General features: G+C 40.5%; 1 protein-coding gene across 2 annotated transcripts in view; it reads left to right on the forward strand.

Annotated features, from left to right (window-relative positions):
- The first annotated feature begins 1583 nt into the window (after positions 1-1583).
- The window catches only part of VEPH1 (ventricular zone expressed PH domain containing 1), a 98532-nt gene continuing 81495 nt past the window's right edge, over positions 1584-18620 (forward strand). The window contains exons 1-3 of one of the 2 annotated variants that reach the window (XM_037407275.1): positions 1584-1696; positions 2884-2934; positions 13023-13093. The gene's annotated coding sequence lies outside the window, so the exon portion shown is untranslated. Of the gene's footprint in view, positions 1697-2883; positions 2935-10145; positions 10448-13022; positions 13094-18620 lie in introns of those variants that run through there. The other variant, XM_037407274.1, reaches the window with a different exon arrangement.

Below are 18620 nucleotides of genomic sequence, written 5' to 3' on the forward strand. Positions count from 1 at the left end.
CTCATAACTATGAAGGTGAACAAAATTTGAGACATGAATAATGGAACCTTGAAAGTGTCTGTGCTCTGAGGGCACTGATTGGCCTTGATGGTGCTGAGCAGCCTCACCTGGGGCCACCACCCACACCTGCCCTGGGGTCCCAGGTCAGCTGAAGCCGAGTCCCTCAGTCCTGGATAGACCTCAGACCGATGCTGTTAGCAGCTTGGCTCCTGGATGGACCCTTCATACAAGCATGTTACAGCTTGCATCTTGCTCCATTTCCTGGATGGATTTCAGACATGTGCTTTAGCCTTGTCACCAGTCCTGTCTCTGCCCTTGTTTCCTTTGCTTCTGGCTGGACTCCCTGGGTGTATCTGGGACTTGGTTCACTGCTTGATGCTCCTGGGACCATTAGTGGCCCGTGGTGCATGCACCCAGCTCTGCTGGGTACAGTCAGATGCTGCCAGCGAGGGTATTGCCTGTGCTGAGATGTCTCGCTGCTCATGGCTTGCCTTGCTCAAGGACACCAAGTAGGGAGGCTTGAATATTTTTACTATTTGAGTCAAAACTCCACGTACCACGAAGTAAATGAAGGTAAGTATGCTGATTAATTACAATATGTTGACTTTGAATGAATTCATGCATTTAAAAATACATAAAGTTAATCACAAGGAAAAAGGAGTAATGTAGCGATTTATATGTGAGAAAAACACTGTAAAGATGCCTCCAAGATCTTTCCAGCAAACTAGAAAACTTCATCAGAAACAGAGGTTGTCATTCACATGTTTATCCAAGCTAGCTTCTGTCTCTGTTCCTGAAATGAGCGCATCTTCTATGTCACGAACTGCATTTTATGACATCCACTTAAAAAAGTGAATAAAGAGAGGATAATGTGGTGAAAGACAGCCAATTATTTCATAAATGTAAACTACATTAAAAAGTGGTGTACAACATTATATATTTATGGATACAATTTTGTTCTACTGTCACATAACAAAATGAATAATACATTAGTCCAAGAACTTGTCATTAAGTGAATTTCTTTGTTGCCTTGCCATTAAAATAAGAAAGTCCTTAGTCTGTATATATGCATGATATTAACCCTTTTCTGGGAGCATAATGTAGGGTGGGTGAAGGTACTCTTAGACTGCAGATTTTAAGTAGATTTTATAATTTTTAAGGTGAAATAATGCTAGTGAAATTCATCAGAGGTTTGAGGACATTCAGGAAGGCTTTACACATTGGTGGAGGTTTTTTCTGTTAATGAGATGCAATAAATGGAACTGATATTGGATATAATTCAGACAAGAAAATGATGTTCGTTTAAAATCCTCTCTATTGTCAGAGTATCATTACGGTAACCAGTAGGAAAGAGTTTATTTGCAAGAATTAATGAGAATGTGGAATTGGAGATGATTTATTTAAGCATCAGAAAACTTCTAGGTAAGGCTGACCATTCTGTTTGATCAGTTTTAACTCTAGAATGCTAATCTTTTTCCTTTTGTCACTGTGTATTCCAATACCAGTATCACACTTGTCTTATTTGTTGTCACATCGTTGAGTCCAGCTGTGACAGCCATGACTTTTCTCTGTAGTGCCTGCTTATATTGTTCTAAAGCCTGATTCTCAAAAATGGTGGATGAAAACATTGGAAAACAATGTGTGGAAAGCTGAATCAGTGTCTACAGAAGTTTACAGATACAGAAGACTTTTGGTGGTGAGTGAGCCAGCAATGTGCTCTTGCAGCGGAGGCAGACAACAGAGCACTGGGCTGCCTTAGGCAGAGCATTGCCTGCTGTTCAAGGGAGGTGATCCTTCCTCTCTGCTCAGTACTGGTGAGATGTGTCTGGAGTGCTGGGTCCAATGCTGGGCTCCTCAGTACGAGAAATACAGGGATATACTGGAGTGAGTCCAGTGAAGAGGCATGAAGATGATTAGGGGGTGGTACAGAGAGAGAGGCTGAGAGAGCTGAGACTGCTTGCCCTGATGAAGAGGAGGCCTAGGGAGGTCTTACTGATATATATAAACACCTGACGGGGAAGAGTGAAGCAAGACTCCTCTTGGCAATATTCAGTGACAGGGCAGAAGGCAGTTGGTATGAGCAGAGATACAGGCAATTCTAGTTAAATGTAAGGAAAAACTTCTTTACTGTGGGGCAGGTCAAACACCGGAACAGATTGGCCAGAGAGGCTGTGCACTCTCTGTCCTTGGAGATGTTCAAAGTCCAACTGGAGACGGCCCTGACCAACCTACTCTGGCTCACCCTGCTTTGAGCAGGAGGTTAGTCTAGATAACTACTGGAGGTGCCTTCCCATCTCAGCCATGCTGGCATTCTCTGACTCTGTGAAATGGGCAATGAATAATTAAAAAGAATGAGACTGTTACTCGTATGGTTGAAGTTAAGTTCAAGAATCTGTTGACTTAAGATCTGATGCCTCCTAACAACATCTCCTAAGTTCATGGCATCTACCTCTTGTTTGTTTGGATTTCAATCTTTTTCCATGTCTTTTCTTTCTTTAATTCTTCTCGTTCTGAGAAGAGAGAGGAACAGCTATTTATAGTCTTGAGGGAGGCTAAAGGAGCAATCTGACTTGACAGTTAGGAGAAAATTACCTTTATGGTTAAAGTCAATTAGACTGGGTATGGGAATTTCAGATCCCAGCCTAAATTCTTTTCTTGTCCCATGAGTCCTGCTGAGAAGGAAAGAAAAAGGGAAACCCTAATACAGTTAGATGGTGATGTAACTGTTTTGGTGTTGAGCCTTCCAGGTGTTCTGCAGGGTTCTCCATGTAGATGTATGTGATGAGTTTGTACCTTTCAAAAGTAAGATTAAACTTATATGAAATACCATTCATCTCAGAATGTGTTAATCTGATTTTTTTTTTTTTTCTATTTTCTCCCTAGTGTAATTGACAGCAAAATTGAATCAGTTTACTACTGAGTTGGATTTGAAAGGTGAGCACTGAATTTTCTATTACTTGATTTAATGCAATGTGTACATTTCACTGTTTGGTAAATTCAGACTTGCTGGGGGAAAAAACTGAGAACAATATTTTGGACACAAAGGATCAGATGTTGTCTTATGTTGGAGACTATTGGTTTACATTTTTAGTTTATGAGAGGAAAGATGGTTTCTCTGCAATATGTTTTGAAAATTCAGGGAACTGGTTTCACACTGGAGCCACTGCTTAGCTGTGTGCCACATCTATGGAGCAGGAGGTTCTGAGGCTAGGGGGAATGCTTAAGGAAAAGACAACAGGTTATAGTGGTACCACCAAAACCCCAACCCTAACCCCACAAACAAACCCCAACTAACAACAAAAAAAAGCCCCAAACCAGAAAACACCCCACAAAAAAACTCCAAACCACAAAGAAACTGAGGAAATGAAAATGTTGTGAGGCAAATTTTGCTCAGGCCCTGGCCTGAGGTTAGGCCACATGAACAGGACATAGAAAAGCACGGGGCACGATGTGTGAAATTGCCAGATGTGACAGATTATGGTGTGAGAAGCTAACAAAAGTTACAGGTATGGGGGAAAGCTGGATTGCACAGCTGGATAAGAGGGGCCATTAGGGAAATGATCAAATCTCACAGATAATTTGGGGGAAGTACCAGCAGCCTTCTGGGGAGGGGACTTTTGCAAAGCCAGCTATATCCTGGCAACTGTGTCTGTAATACTATATAAAACTGAATTTACTTGGATAATGGTAATGGGAATTTTAGTTTTGTGACAAAGAGGCATACACAAGGCAGAGGAGGGGAGGTGAAGAGGATAGCCAAAACGGGACAGGGGGCTGATATACTGTGTGGGCTGGGGGGTACCTGTTGGCAGCCTTGTGCTTGATCGCTGTGGCTGGTGCAGGATAATAAACTAAACTGGTTGTATTGACCATGCCACAAGAATCAAAGCTTCTTTTGTGGCCAGGAGCTGGGGCAGGGAGGCTTCAGCTGTGCACCATCTCCCTGGCAGGGAGACAGATTGGTTAGAGAGCATCATCGTACCCTGCTGGTGCCCAGCCCAGGCCTGTGGGCATAGCAGCGACCTGCTGCTCCCTGATGGCACAAGTACCCAGTAGGAGTAGGCTGAGAAATTCCAGAAAGGAGAATCCAGTGGAGATTCAAGGGGGTGTGTGGGGGGTGGAGGGGTGGGAAGAGGACAAGAAAATATAAGAGGAGTGGGAAGCTGAAAGAGATGTTTGCTCTGAAAGGAGGTGTTTGCAAGAGCAAAGAATCATGAAGTCAAACACTAACAAAACAGTGATTTGTTGTCCTCTGTTTCTAATGGGGTATGAAGAAGTCTTTGGCTACTGGGTATGTTCCTAATTATGAAGTGTTGAAAAGCTTTGCTTAGGGAAGCAAGATCAGAACAAACATCAGGTGTGCCTAGACCTGATAGCTCTTGCCTCAACATAAGGAGGTAGGTTAGGTAATCTCTTGATGATTTTCCAATCCTGCGTTTGTATGGTTTCCTACTCACTTATTTATATAGAGACCCTCTTCTACAAATCTAGCAAGCAAAACTTTGTCCTGGAAAGGCATTTACATAGCCATATTAGTGCTGATATTAATTCACTCAAATAACTTGTCCCCTGAGGTGCTGCCTCTTCTGGTTTTTGTGTTGTGGTTTTTTTTGGTTTGGTTTTTTTTGGGTTTTTTTTTCCTGCTGACTGGTTTCCTTAAGCCTCCAAATAACTGCCACTACTTAGCTCTGATGCTGTTACTGAAATTAGAGTTTCTGGTGGAAGTACTATTCCTCTTGTTTGTCTTTCAAAGCGTTGCGCTCATCTGTGAAGTATAGTGTTAATGATGGTAAGCTTATTAAGCATCTGAACAGATGTTTTGGTGGTGTTTTTTTATGTACTGTCTGTTACTGTGGCATCTATCCATAGCCAAGAGGAGAACCTGTGCATAAGAAAGGCATGAGCACATTGTATCACATGTACTGCTTCTCTTTCTTGTAAGTTAGCATTAATGCCTGTATTAATTTTAAATGTGGCTCTATGGTACGGATTATCTGGTTTCATTAGTAGCTTCAGAGAGTAGGTGTTTAATATTAATCATCACTGTTAGCCTATAGACTTAATTAGGATGAGAAACAGCTGGATGCTGTGCAGAACCAGTCTTGGCTCCAGATGCTGTCTCTCTCTGCAGCAGGCATGCCCTGATTGCTGGGCTCTTAACTTGTGGCAGCTGAGAACAGCATGTCCTCATCGTTACTTATCAATACTGCCTTTCCTTCCTGCTTCTAGGACCCTTTTAAAGGTTTCTGGCTCTTAACCAGAAACTGGGAGTGTGAGCAACTCTTGGAACAGTCACTTGTAGTCAGGCAGTTTTTCTTGTGTGTGGGAGTAACTGCCTTTGCTCTCCTAGGGTAAGTTTCTTGACTTCTGCTCTCAGGGACAGAATACAAGGATTACTTGGGCTGTCATCAACAGTTTAATTAATTTGTCCTGGCCATCCTTAAAAAAACTTTTGCTTAAGCCAAATGCAGGTTTCAACCCATTTGGGAATTACAAAGTAGAAAAAACACAGAAATCTTAAGAAGTGAAAAATACAGCAGAACTGTTAAAGTACTCCTTAACTTGCAGAGCTTGTAATTCCAGTGGCACAAATCCAGCACTCGATATTCTGCTTGGTACAGTATATAAAAACTGAGCAGTGGAGTTATGCAGCTCAATTAGCACAGTTCATAAACTATGCAGCTCAATTAGAAAGCCTGGTATGTGGAAAACAAAGTGAATGGAAATAGATGCCTGAAGTAATAAAATATGCAGTTCAATTGGAAAATTATGCAGGTGGTTAATGAAAATGTTATCTGATATGCAAAAGATGAATGTGAGAGTGCATGTATGTGTATATGTAAAAAAGAGATTGGGCGTGTTTGCAGTCTGGCCATTGCAGCAAGGGAGGCTGGGAAGCATCTGAAGTGCTGTCAGATGGACCTACAGTGACATTTGTTTGTTGCCTATGAGTATTTCGGAACTGTCTCCAAAACAGCAGTGGCTATAAAGAAAGGAGTATGCAAACTTTTTCAGATATACTTTATCAACGAGATGGCACCTAGATGCACAGCAGATGTTGTCTTTTGTGATGCAGATGAGCCTTTTGGAGCAGTGCAGCTGATAATGAGCTCTGTGTATTGTTACAAGATAGGGCTGCCAGGCAATAACCACCTACAAACCTGACTAACAGCTACGGTGCTGAGGCAGGGTCTAGCTCCTCTGAGACAATGGGTCAAATCTTGTAGTTTTTAGACTTCGTTTGGGGAAAACCTCTTTTAATTTCAGCAGGAGCTTTGACTTTGGTACACAGGATTTGGCCTTTAGAAATAAACAGCTATTCTAAAAGTGTCAAACGAGATTGCTGCAGTTTGCCAGTAATTGGAGTATAAGCAATACTTAGCATGGGGGGAAAAAACCCCCACACTTAGAACAGTTAGAAAATAGCTTTAATAATTAATATGGAATTTGATAGAAATGTTAGGTTGACATCTAACATTTTTTGTTTGGCAAGACAGCTTACAATCCTGAATAATCCACTTAGTGTATGAAACTATGCAAGTACACCAAGTATTGGGCTGCTGCCAGTCAAATGCATGGCCCAGATTAGTCCATATAGAAACCAAAGACTGCTTCATAAATGTCTGTGTCATTATTCACTTCTTTGTCTGAGACAGCGAATGGGTACAAGGTAACTTCAGGAAATACCTGCTGGGAGAACAAAAGGCTATAGAACCTTGTAATGACAATAAGAATCTCTCCATTAACTTCACGGGACTTTTGAGAGGCTCTGTTATTTCTGGGGTGAAACATTTCGTCCTCACGGAAAAAAGAAAAAAACAGGATACGTTATCTGAAGGGGAAAAAAAAAATCAAATTGGATATCTGCTATTATGCTAGAGGAAACATTGCTTCCAGGTCTAAAATTCTTGGATGAAATTCCTAATATGTATGTAAAAGATGTAGCTGTGAATTAGTGAGCTATATGGCATGTGACAGATAAAAATCTTGCTTACACGGGAAGCATTTTCATGGTCTTCAAGGTATTTGTATACTTGTTGATTCCATCAGAACCAGAGGAGTGTTGCCAGGTTTTTAAAATATGAGTGGGTTAGGGAAACATTCATCAGTGTCTTGCTTGGCAGGATTTTGAGAGGCATGAGTGCACATACTTAAAGGACAATAATAGGTGGTTCCCCATCCTGTGCTGAGTCTAACCTCTGACAGTGCCACCAGGTCCTACAACACAGAACAGCATTTTGCTATGTGAGCTTGTTATTTATTGCAATGCAGGCTTGAACTTCAAAATCGGATCATTACCAGTAAAACATGTAAACCATTTGGAGGTATGATCTGTGATTTTTATACTATCCTCCTTGGTTTTCCATGGCTGACTCTTGGCATAGAACAGATTTTTGGCATCGGGAAAGACTGCAGGGATGTAAACCTGTTTTTTAAACCTGTTTTTTCCATTAGCCTTTTATGTTAGTAGGTTGGGAGGGGGTTGGATCTTTATGAATACCCTAAATGAAAGAGACACCAGCCTGACTGTGAAATTAATAGAGCTATCAAAAAACCCACTGTCATTATACAACAATTGTTAATTATTTACAAGCAAACTTCTGCAAGAACAGTATTGTAGCTGTCAGCATTGTTGTTATTAAAATTAAAATGCTGTGTCTGGGTAGACGATAACATGACTCATTTAGGCTAAATGCAATGAATATGGAATATTCTGTTTCTCTTCACCAATTAGTTAGAGAGACAACAATAGCATGTCTCTTTCCTAACAAGATGTTTATTTTAAAAAGGCTAACAAAATAAATATTCTCAGTACTTTTTTTAAAAAGGACATGAATTCATTGTAGCTATTATAATGAAAGTTAAAACCAAGTTTTTTTCTAGCGTGACAAAACCTATTTTCATAAAGTAAATTCTCCTTTTTCAGATAGTGAAATGTACGTGAAAATCTTTTTGCCTTATTAGCACAATATCATGTTTTGCCTTATTGCAGCATACTGTTTACCACATGCATTATATGCTTTAGAGTTGTTCAAGTGCTCTTTGTTGTCTCTGATTGTGTTTCTCTTTCTAAGCAGTCCAGTGGTAATTTCTTGGTTCTCTGTGTAGTTGATGACAGTTTTTATAAACAGCAAGAGGAAAGTCAGAGAACTTTAAGACAACTGCACTGGGTGGCTTGAGTCAGTCTTCCTGCCATATTCTTTCACATGCCACCTTGCGTTAGCTAACATTTCATTGTCTTAGTGACATTAATGGTTTATAGCAATGAATCTGTCAATGAAAAAGCAGAAGCAAAAGAATTAAGGTATGACTATGTCAGGGTTGTAAAGGGTGATGCTAGCATGTCAAACCTCTGCAGGGAGTATACAGATCGGAAGGGATCGAAGTGCCTAGCTTGGAATGGGCCACATCAATGTCTTGCTCTATGGTAATGCCATCAGTTGTCTTTTCAAAGCTTGTTTGGGTCTCTCTCACTGATCCTTACTATGCTGCCTTATATTGCCCAGCCTGCTGTCTGTCTTGCTTTTCTTACTGACTATACAGATGATTCTGGGAGCAGAGGGCATTCACCTCAGAGTAAGAGTAACCCCTTTCTAATGTCCATTTCGTGACACTAAAAGAACAGGTTGTCTGAGAAGATGGTCAACACTGTTCTTGCCCTTTCAGCACAGTTATCAGAAAAGCTTTTTCATGTAAATCTTCTGAGGATTGTCATTAGCTACAACTGTAGTTATGTTTGAGTAAGTACAAAACCAGCTTGTGGTTCTATTTTTTCTTCCACATGAAAAATTTGAAGATTTTCAGACACTGCAGGGAAATGTAACTTTGGTTGCTATTAGAAGTCAAAAGTAGGCATGCAATGGGTGAAGGAGTAGACCTCGTAATTCCTGCTGTACAATGACTTAAGTAGTTAACAGATGCAGAAGTAAAATCCAAGACCCTCATTTATGCTCTCCTGGTTAGACCATGCTGCCTTTTGAAGAATATTTTTTTTAAAACTTCTTGTTTAGAAAATGAGTTTTAGAGTAAGAGTATTTATGTTTGCTGTCAGCTTGCAAGTTTTTTTACAGCCTTGTAGAGGTAGGAAAGAAGCAAGCTGTGTTCTTCATATATTCACTAAGTTATAAGGAAGATGTAGAGAACGCACAGTTGCATTTTATTTAAGAAAGTCATAGTTGTTTTTTAACATCAGTAAAAGTATGTTCACCCACCATTAATTTTGTGTGTGTTTGTAAAGGCCATGGTGGAATGAACAGGAGCAAAAAAAAGCTATTTGGAGGATTTGCCAACAAAATTGAGGACTCATATGACTGAATGTGTATTCTATGGAGCAGGTTTTTTTAAAACTGTATCATTTATAAACTCTTTCTGTGTTGCAAAAGGACAAAAGCCCTAACAAGAACGGTGCAAACATGCCTATTCATTATCTTTCAGCAAACAGTCTGTTTTTTCTTGCAGCAGCTGGTTAGGAGTGCTTGGCCTTACACTTTGCTGTTCTGTGTGTTGGTTCATTTGATATTACTTTGGCTGTTAATAAAAAAATGTCTGCTGGGACACTCCCAGTGTGGGTTTGCTCCTGTGCTCTCCTAGGAGAGGAGGTCATAGCCAGTATCAGTTCCATTAGGATCCTTCAGGTCGCTGCATAGGGTAGGATTTAGTTGTGGTTGATTTGTTGGAAAGGAAAGTTAAGGGGAAAAGTATACAGATGTGCTTAATGTGGAAGGAAAGCATGTTCAGCTTGCATGGAGAGTGCTGCCAGAATGATTTAGAAATCATTTCTCTGCTAGAGCTGCCAAGCTTTGGAGGTGTTCAGGTAGGTCTTGGGCACTGGTTCCACCTGGGCAGTTATGCTTTCTAAGGGCTGGCTGGAGCTCTACAATTTGGTGAGGTGCAACGGGTGTCAGCTGAAAGGATGCATTTCCTCCAGTGTCCTTGATTTTTCTTTTGGCTAATCTTCCTGCAAAGACATTGAAAGGGTCCGGCCTTCTCACCAGCTTCTGAGAAGAGGCCCCATAAGTAATATTAACTTCTGCAATTTCCTCGTTACTCTTAAGCAAGTTATTAATTAACTGAATGTAACCACTGGCTGTTGATAAATCCTCTTAACTAATTCAAATTCCATATCAAGCTCCGAGCATTTTCACTCAAGCTGCTGCTGAAGTTAAGCTTTGTGAAGAATTAGTTCTGATCTGTTTTTGAGTGCTGGAGTTGGGGAAAATGGAGAGAAGATATTTGTTTGCTTGATTCCACATGACAACTCCAGGGTAACTGAATAGACTGTACGGTTGGTTTGACAAGGCTGTGCACCGAGCCAGCAGCCTCGCATACCAGAGACGGGGGATGGAAGGGGGACTGACAACTGTAATGGATTTTTATCAGAATTTCTCTAAAGAGCGACAATTTCCCTTCAATTATTAATGTTTTTCAGAGATTTTTCTTCTGAGAGGTATGAATAACTAACTTAAATATGCATTCATTTAACACTTTCAATAATGAATAAATTACTGCATGGAAAGAAGTTGAGTAGCAGATCCAAATATTAAATAATGGAAGAGGTTTTTGAGAGTGTAGGAAATGTAGTCATTAATAGTGCGACTGTTACTGGTTTTTCTGTGAATGCAGTGTGGTTATTATATGTATAAATGTATTACAGTTATGTTTGTGAAAAACATTCTAAGGTAGCTTGAAGTACCACAGAAAGCAAAAGCAGTGCTTGTGTATGTGGTGTGTGACAGCATGTACATTAATCCTGCAGTGTTCTTGATTCATCCTGGGGCATCAAATGCATTTCACTTTCCTCGCTGTGCTCAGGAGGCACTTTGTGCCCTGTGCTGTAGCATTATTGCCTTATGTTAGGGGAACTTTGAAAACGCCGGCAGGCTAGGGAACTGTTGGCCCTATTAAAATGTGCTGAAGAGAAACTAGAGAGAATTGCCAGGTACTTGGTCGGAACCTTAGGACGTTCAGTGATTGTTTGGTGACTGCTGTTTCAGGAGACTTTGAGGGACAGTGACTTTTGCATTCATTTATTGCTTCTAGCCCAATTTTTACTTCAAGTGGCATTCTTAGAGACCCTATCCTGTAGTCCCTCATGCTCTGTTCTGTTCAGTCTTTCATTGTCTTTAGGCAGAAATACACATTTATATATTTTGTAAAATTTTATAACAAGTTCTTTTTCTGTAACATCACTACAGTCTTCACAATTTGTCAGAGATATGAAAGCTTGTTGAGCAACACTTGAAAATGACCAGCTTTTGACAGCATAACCATGACAATGAGTGCATTGGTATTTGTTATATGAAGCAGTTTATTCCATATTAGCAGTGCGGTGTTTGTTTTAGCATAATATTTTAATATCATGAAGATATTTAGAAATGTAATTCTTACAAAGCTGTCTCAATGATGTTAGAAAATACTGAGTCTTGTGAAGTGTTACAGCATTCGTGTGTTCTGAAACAACAGTCAGATATAAACCTTTGATTTGTCATGCACTGAAAATTGTAGAAAAATCTCTTGGCAGCACATAGGTTATCAGGTAGGTATATCTACATTGAAAAAAAATATGGTCAAGTTATAAACTCTTTGCAAAAGTAGCACTTTTCAAGTTCATAAGTACATTCTTACCACTTTGCATCACTTAGGTTCTGCATGGACTGGTGCAGCCAAAATTGCCCTGGAGATCTGTGAAATCTCATTCATTTAAAGCAGCATCCGACCTATAAAACCTACTCAATAAGCCAATTTGTTGCAGGGGAGAATATTTACATGCTGGTTTTCAGTGTTCTTCCTAGACATGTACTTAATTCAAACTGCAGATAGTAGTATAGCCTTGCAGTTCTGGTAGAAGTGATGGATCTTAAAAAGAGCCTGTATAATTCCTCCGATTGTTTTGCAGTTGCTTCCAATAAGATTACTGCTTCCTTGTGTATAAGAACTGGATGTTGAGAGCAAGTCAGTTCACAGCTCCCAGGACTGCAGCAAGGTGTTTCACTAGCAAAAAAACATTTTTAACCCTAGTCTAATTAGTAGACTCCATAATTTATTGTTTCATCATCTGGTCCAGCTCAGCATCTATGGGATTTCTAGATGACATGAAGTGTGGAAACCTGTCATGACAGAAAAAAACAGAGAGGCTTGTAGGAAACAATGGCTGTCTTGTGGGAAGAGTTTAAATATATGCAGCTGATCCCATGGGAACTGCTGTAGTCTATTCACCCTGTGTGAAAATGATGCTCTTTCAATATAATCTTTAATCCTTTTCTTTCACTGAAAAATGTGAGAACTTAATTTAAAAGTTTTGAAAGAGTGCTCTATTTTACTGAGTAAATGCTTTTCAAACATAAAAATAAATCGAGTCATTAGTGTAACATGGAGGGGAAGGAAAAAGGTTCTCTGAAATATCTTGCAGTATTCTGTCCATAAATTGCATATGTGAATATTCTTGGGAAAGTTTCAGGCTGAAAATAACTAAGAAATATATCTAGGCTTTCTTTTTCTTTTCCTGTATGAGCGCGTGTGGGGAAGGAAGAAGTATCCAGCAGTCCTGGAGATACTACAAACTTCAGTAACTGTTTGAGACATACTTTTTCTCATTCCACAAAACAGATGTTTCCTGTGAAATGGGGGAGAAGGATTTCAAGAAAAGGGAATCCTATCATATATGCACAGAATAGAAGTTTGCTTTGAAGTTAGTTCTAATCTTTTTCTTATTCATGGAAAAGTAAAATAAAGCTAAATATGCAGTTGTTGAAAAAATTTGTCCCCACCCCCAGAGAGAATGGAAATCTAAACCTTGCTTTGTTCAATCCATGCATGTGTGAATAATATCACAAACTCCCACAGGGTTTAGTAGAGCTGCTGTCCTGTTGGTTTTTTATGGGACCATGTCCTAAATATTAAACCCTGTTTTGTGAAATACACAATTGTATTCCTGGATGTATCATGCAGCATATATTTTATAGTCTGCACACAAGAGTGCTGAAAAGGCAGAGAGTTACTAATACTATTTTGCTTTCCTATAGTCTCTTTCATCCAAGGCATCCAAAGCACTTCATGCAACCCGGAGTATTAAGCATGGCAACATGTCTGCAAGGTAAGAATTTTTTTTTATTATTTTATTTTCCTTTTTATAGATAGAGTAGTCAAAGCATTGGGCTATGATTTGCCCAAGATTGGTGTGATAAAGCAAGACCTCTGGCCTCCCAGTCCTTTAACACAAGTGTCCCTGTTTAAGGACAATTCTCAGATGGCCTTCCTCTCCTGTGTCATTTTCTTGATACTTAAATCCAAGTTACTTTTTTGAACCGGGTGCTCAGTTTATAACTTTTAGATTTCTTTCTTTAATATTTCAGAAAATGAACGTTACCTTTTGTTATCAAAAAGCTGTGGTGCCTGTGGTAGTTTGGACCTTCAGTGCAGAATAAGAAACACCAGCTGGAAGTGCTCCAGCCAGGAGCTGTGCTGCAGCATTTGAGAGACATGCGTGGTGCCCATGGCAAACAGAGTGTTAGAGGAGAGCGGGGTCTGGGAAGTGCTAAATGAACCTTGGATTTGCTGGGGAGCCCTGGCTGTGTGCTGGGTTTGGAGTATCATCTGTCTTCAGTGTGACTCCAGCAAGAGGATTGTTTGTGCTTGCAGCCTGTTGTCTCCTAATGTATTCAACTGCAACTGGCCAGTGGCTTTGAGCATGCAGGGACCATCCCCGATAGCAGTGGGTTCTGTGTTTTGCTGCAGGGGGTGAGTTAGCTCAGGACTTACAGCGTTTCAGAAGGAGGTACTATTATGTAACTTCATGTACATGATCAGCTCAACAGTATAGTAAGGTTTTAATTGTGTCTTGCTTTGCAGTGAGCAAACTAGAAGATACTACGAGGTTCACTTAACATGAATTCTAGGTGGCTTGCATTTCCTAAAATTCCTTAAATATAGTGAGGGTTTTCTCGATTCGTGTTGCTTAGCATGGAACTAGATCAGCAATATTATTGCACCGTTCTTTGGGGGTTGCTTTTTTGGTTTCAGTGAGATAGCACCATCTGGTAAAATCAAGTAACCATACTTACATTTCAAGTCTTTTGAAAGTTAAGGAAATTATTCAAACTTCTTTAAATTTACAGTGAAGGAAATTCTACAAAATTTTTATCCTCTCCCCTTCCTCTTTGATTTAACAGATTTTTTTTCTTTCTTTTTTCTTGTCCTTCTAATGTCATTCTGCAGAATCTGAGTTCCTGATAAACTGTAAGACTCGGTCTTTTAGCTCAAAGTTCAATTGGCTTTTGGATGCCCTTAGGTCCAACTGCCCTTTTACATGGAATTTTTATTGTTAATCTTCTATTATTGGGGGAATTATTTTGCAAACAAACCAATTCAATTGCTTCAAGCTCTGAAACCTGTCAGGCTAGCTTTTATTCTGATTGCTTCTGATAAGGAGCTTTGGTAAAAAATGCTGTGCCTCCAGCAAGTTGAGTTGGAGGGGAACAGCTTCAAGGTCCCGGGAACGTAGGGCTTTTCCGCTTTTCATGACAAGCTGAAACTAGGTGTTGAAAATCACAATCAAAACTTTGAATTAGGTGTGGGACTGCACTATGAACCAGTGGAAGTGGCCTGTGTTATAAGCTGTCGTCTTTTTTTCCCTTCATAATGGTGACTTGAAGTTGCTTACAAGAGCTGGAGTCACTGCTTTGTTTCTGACGTTTTTGACCATAGGAAGGTACGGGTTCCTGCTGTGAAGCCCCACAGACAGTGTGCCAGTGGGGAGCCTTGCAGGGTGTACAGGCTTTGGCGAGACCCTTTGCCTTTGTGCCATTGCTTGTGTACATGGGACACAAATAGAAGTCTGATCCATCTCAGGCACTGGTCTGACAGATACAGTAATCTATCTAAATCTACAATCCTATCTAAATGAAAAGATACTGATAGGTGATGTGGAGTCAAGGTCATAAGACATCTCAGGAACCATATTCTGAAGCAGTTTTATCATCCAACCTGACGTCTTTTTAAAAACAAATTTTAAATAAATGACATGTGTATCATGTTTTTCCTTTTTTCAGTGCCAGCTAGCTATTAGTAGGGAACAGTGCAATCTTGTAGTGAGCAAGGAGATGCTTAAGGGACAAGTCTTTCCTTTTAAGACCTATACAAGAAAAGTATTTTCAGCACTGTTACACAATGTAACTATTAAGAAGATTTGCTATAATTCCATTTCAAAGAGCTTATAGTAAGTAAATGTTTTTCTGTATTGTCATTAGTAATGTCTATAAAACTTAGGTGAAAAGTGTTCATCAGGTAGAGAACAGGGCCTTTCTGAGAAACTTTTTCTGCAGAAGCACATTGAACAGAATATAATTTTCAAAAGGCTAAGAAGGGGACACTGTATTTCAGCACAGCTGATCAAATGGAGGGTTCAGCTTCGTTCCTCAAGCGTTTTCCTAAATTTTGTGTGCAGAGTTTGTTGTGCTGCTTACGAGAGTAATGTCAAAAGCCAAAGCAAACTTCAGACCCTCTTTTGTATTAATGTAAAGTGTTACAGAATGATAGCATTTATTCCTCTGGACAGAAAATCTCTTCTGTAGCAAGTTCGCTCACTTGTCCTTTTTCTTTCAGCGTGAGCTTACTGAGGGTTTTTTTTTATGTTCTTCCCAGGGAAGGATAGCTTTCCACTAACACAGAGAGTTCTGTTTTTCTCTATTAAAAACAACTGCCCTCAAGTGGACTAGGCTTTGTATTTTGTCCTACAAACAGAGCATTTCATTCAGAGATAAGGCCTCTCTCCATTTAGGTTCCTTTAGTCACCTGACGAAGCCCTTGTAACTTTTAGGCTGCTTTAGTCTGCATTCCTGAAATGCCTTACTGCTGGCACTACAATTAACAGCTTCAGGTTCACTGCTTGCCACCCGATTCCCCAGCTTTCCACTTGCTGTGCCCTTGGATGCTGCCTGGGGTAGCAGGAGAGCAAAACAAATGGTCAGGCTTTGCTTCCCAAGAACACAAGCACCTGTAACCATCATTGAGGGTGTCATGGAATCGTGAACAGGTAAAAAAAATCAGCTTGTGTCTGTGGCTTTTTGAACTTGTATTTTGAATTTGAGAATTGCTGAGTATGGGTATGATGAGCCCAGTCTCCCTCATACTTAACAGTATCCCCTTCAGTTTGGTGCCTAGTGATTTATGCCACAGCAATTGTCAGGAAGATCTAGCCTTTTGTGCTTTGGGGTTTGCTATCTTACTAGCTCTTTTCTGCTCTTGTCTTGTTGCAAATTATCAAACTTAAGTCTGGTGTAGAAATATTGATAGATTTGGGGAAATTAAAAAAAAACAACCTACAACTGGACTTATTACAGGTTAAGTGCAAGGTGCTGTCTAGGTTATTAAAATAGAAGTTGTTTCATTGAGTCATTTCCAGAAGGTTCTCAGTGTTTTGCATTGGTTTGGCCTTTTATTTGACTTTTTGTGTTCCCCCTCCCTACCCTAAAAAAAAAGCATAAAAGAGTAACAGTGATTAAGGGTACTACGTATCTCAAAAAAGAAGTTTTACTGATCTAGTTTGTGACAATGTAGTACTTCATTCATCAGCTTGAGAGAAGAACCTACAGGAGCTGGCTGTAAATCCATGTGGGCCATCTAGAAGGTGTGCTTGGCAGATCTCTTCCTAGCCTCAAAATCGGTAAATATTCTGTATTAGATGAATAAATGAAGACAGAGGGGAAGTTTTTGTTTGTGACATAATGTATATTTTACTACATGTTCTCATGTCAAACTATGCCTGGGTTAGATACACATCTCACAGAGCTTCCTGCAGGCCACCACGTGCTCCAGCAGGCAGGCAGCAGCGGGCAGGAGCTCTTCTCTGCCTGACCCGATTGGCGTGTGCCATCGGGGTGGCTGTGGCTGTACACTTCTATAGCAGCTCCACCTAACGCAAGACTGTGTGGAAAAAGTGATGTTTGAGTCCTTAACTTTTCACACTTACTCAGCTTCTTATGCACTCTGTCCAGATTATGACTAGCCTATTTTTCATAAGATTCCCTTTTCCACTGTGCTTTACTTGAGCTAATATATGCCAAATCTGAGGCATTTCTCCTTCCTCTATGTAAAGCTACAGGGAAATTTTACTCACTGAAAACACAGACTAGATCATTTAAGCGATGTGCACAAAGGCAGACTGATCCAGTTCTAGCAACTGCTTTTCCAACATGTAATGTTTGAAGCCAACTCAAACTCTCGGATTAATGACTGTCATATTTAGTGTATGTGTACCTTAATGTCATAATTCTGTCAGCTGGGTAGTCATGGATCTGTTGTATTCCTGCAAAGACACGCACTAGTGGCTGAAACTTTCAGATCATTGCATACCTAAATGTGAAGGACATACATATATACACATACGTAAATGTAAAGGACATAAATATATGTTTATTTCAGAAAGACATTTTGATTCACGGAACAGCAACTAACGATAGACTACTGTGCAGTTGCTCTGACGCTGTGTTTGTCTCCACACGCTTCATTGTAGAGAAAATACTGGTGATGAGGAAGGTGTTGGTGTTGAAGCAGTGAGCATGTTCATTTGTGTACCAAAAGATTGCTAACACAGATGTAGTTAAAGCTCAAGGGAGCTTGAGGTGACCATTGAGCAGTGCTTGTTTGGTGTGAGGTTGTTGAGCTGTGCAGCAGCTTCCCGGGGCACAGAGGCATTCAAGTTTTTAACCTCTCCTTTCTTGTGCATCTGAGCTTACTCAGGGCCATGGCACTGTCTTTGCGTTCCCTTTGGCTGGCAGAAGCTCAGTATGCTTCTGGCCAGCGCGGCTGCTGAGTGCTGGTGAATGTCCTCTGTAGTTCCCCCCTTTCTCAGTAGGGGCTTGCACAGCAGGCTGTTCTGTCGCCCCGCTTCCCTTGCAGCTCTGCCTGAAAGGCTAGCAGCCCATGGAGCTCTGCACTTAGAGACACATTTTGGGGCTGAGAAATTGTGGCTTGTGGGTTTCTTTGTCATTGTGACTAGTGTTGGTAGGAAAGGATGGAAGAAGTGCAGTGCAATTGGGAGCTGAGGGAGGAGGCATTGCCCTTGTTGTGTTCCTACTGGTAAGGGCCATCATGGAGACCCCTGGAAGACTCAAGGATAGACATTTTTCTTGGAAAAAATGGCAAAGTCCAGGGAGGGTGTCCAAGCCCTATGGGATGTTCTGGGCTTGAAGGATCCTGTGCTGTCGGTCCCTTTGTCATGTGCAATGAGGCTGGGCCTGAAGACCCTCACTTCAAAGGTATATGCAGCATGACGCAAGTCCTGGCAGGCTTGGAATAACAAGTAGTGCTTCTGAAATGTGGAAGGAACAAACTTCTATAATTAAGGCAAATGTCTCTTCAGCAGATGCTTTAAACACCAGAGTTTTGGGGCACAAGGACAGGACTGTCCTCTTTCACGAGTGTGTGCGTGGTGCTGAGCCCAGCCCCACTTGACTCTGCTTCTATTAAATTCCCCAGCCAAGAAGTGCATAGTTTCAACTCAGCCAAGTGTTTGTTTTACATGAGTTGAAAAGACTGCAGGGATCATTTTGGCAACAAAACTGACTGTTTTTCTAAACAAAAATCATTATCTTCTTGATCTTGCTAGTAGTGTATTTCTGGAG

This window comes from Falco rusticolus, chromosome 13, assembly GCF_015220075.1.
Source record: "Falco rusticolus isolate bFalRus1 chromosome 13, bFalRus1.pri, whole genome shotgun sequence".
Classification (NCBI taxonomy): domain Eukaryota; kingdom Metazoa; phylum Chordata; class Aves; order Falconiformes; family Falconidae; genus Falco; species Falco rusticolus.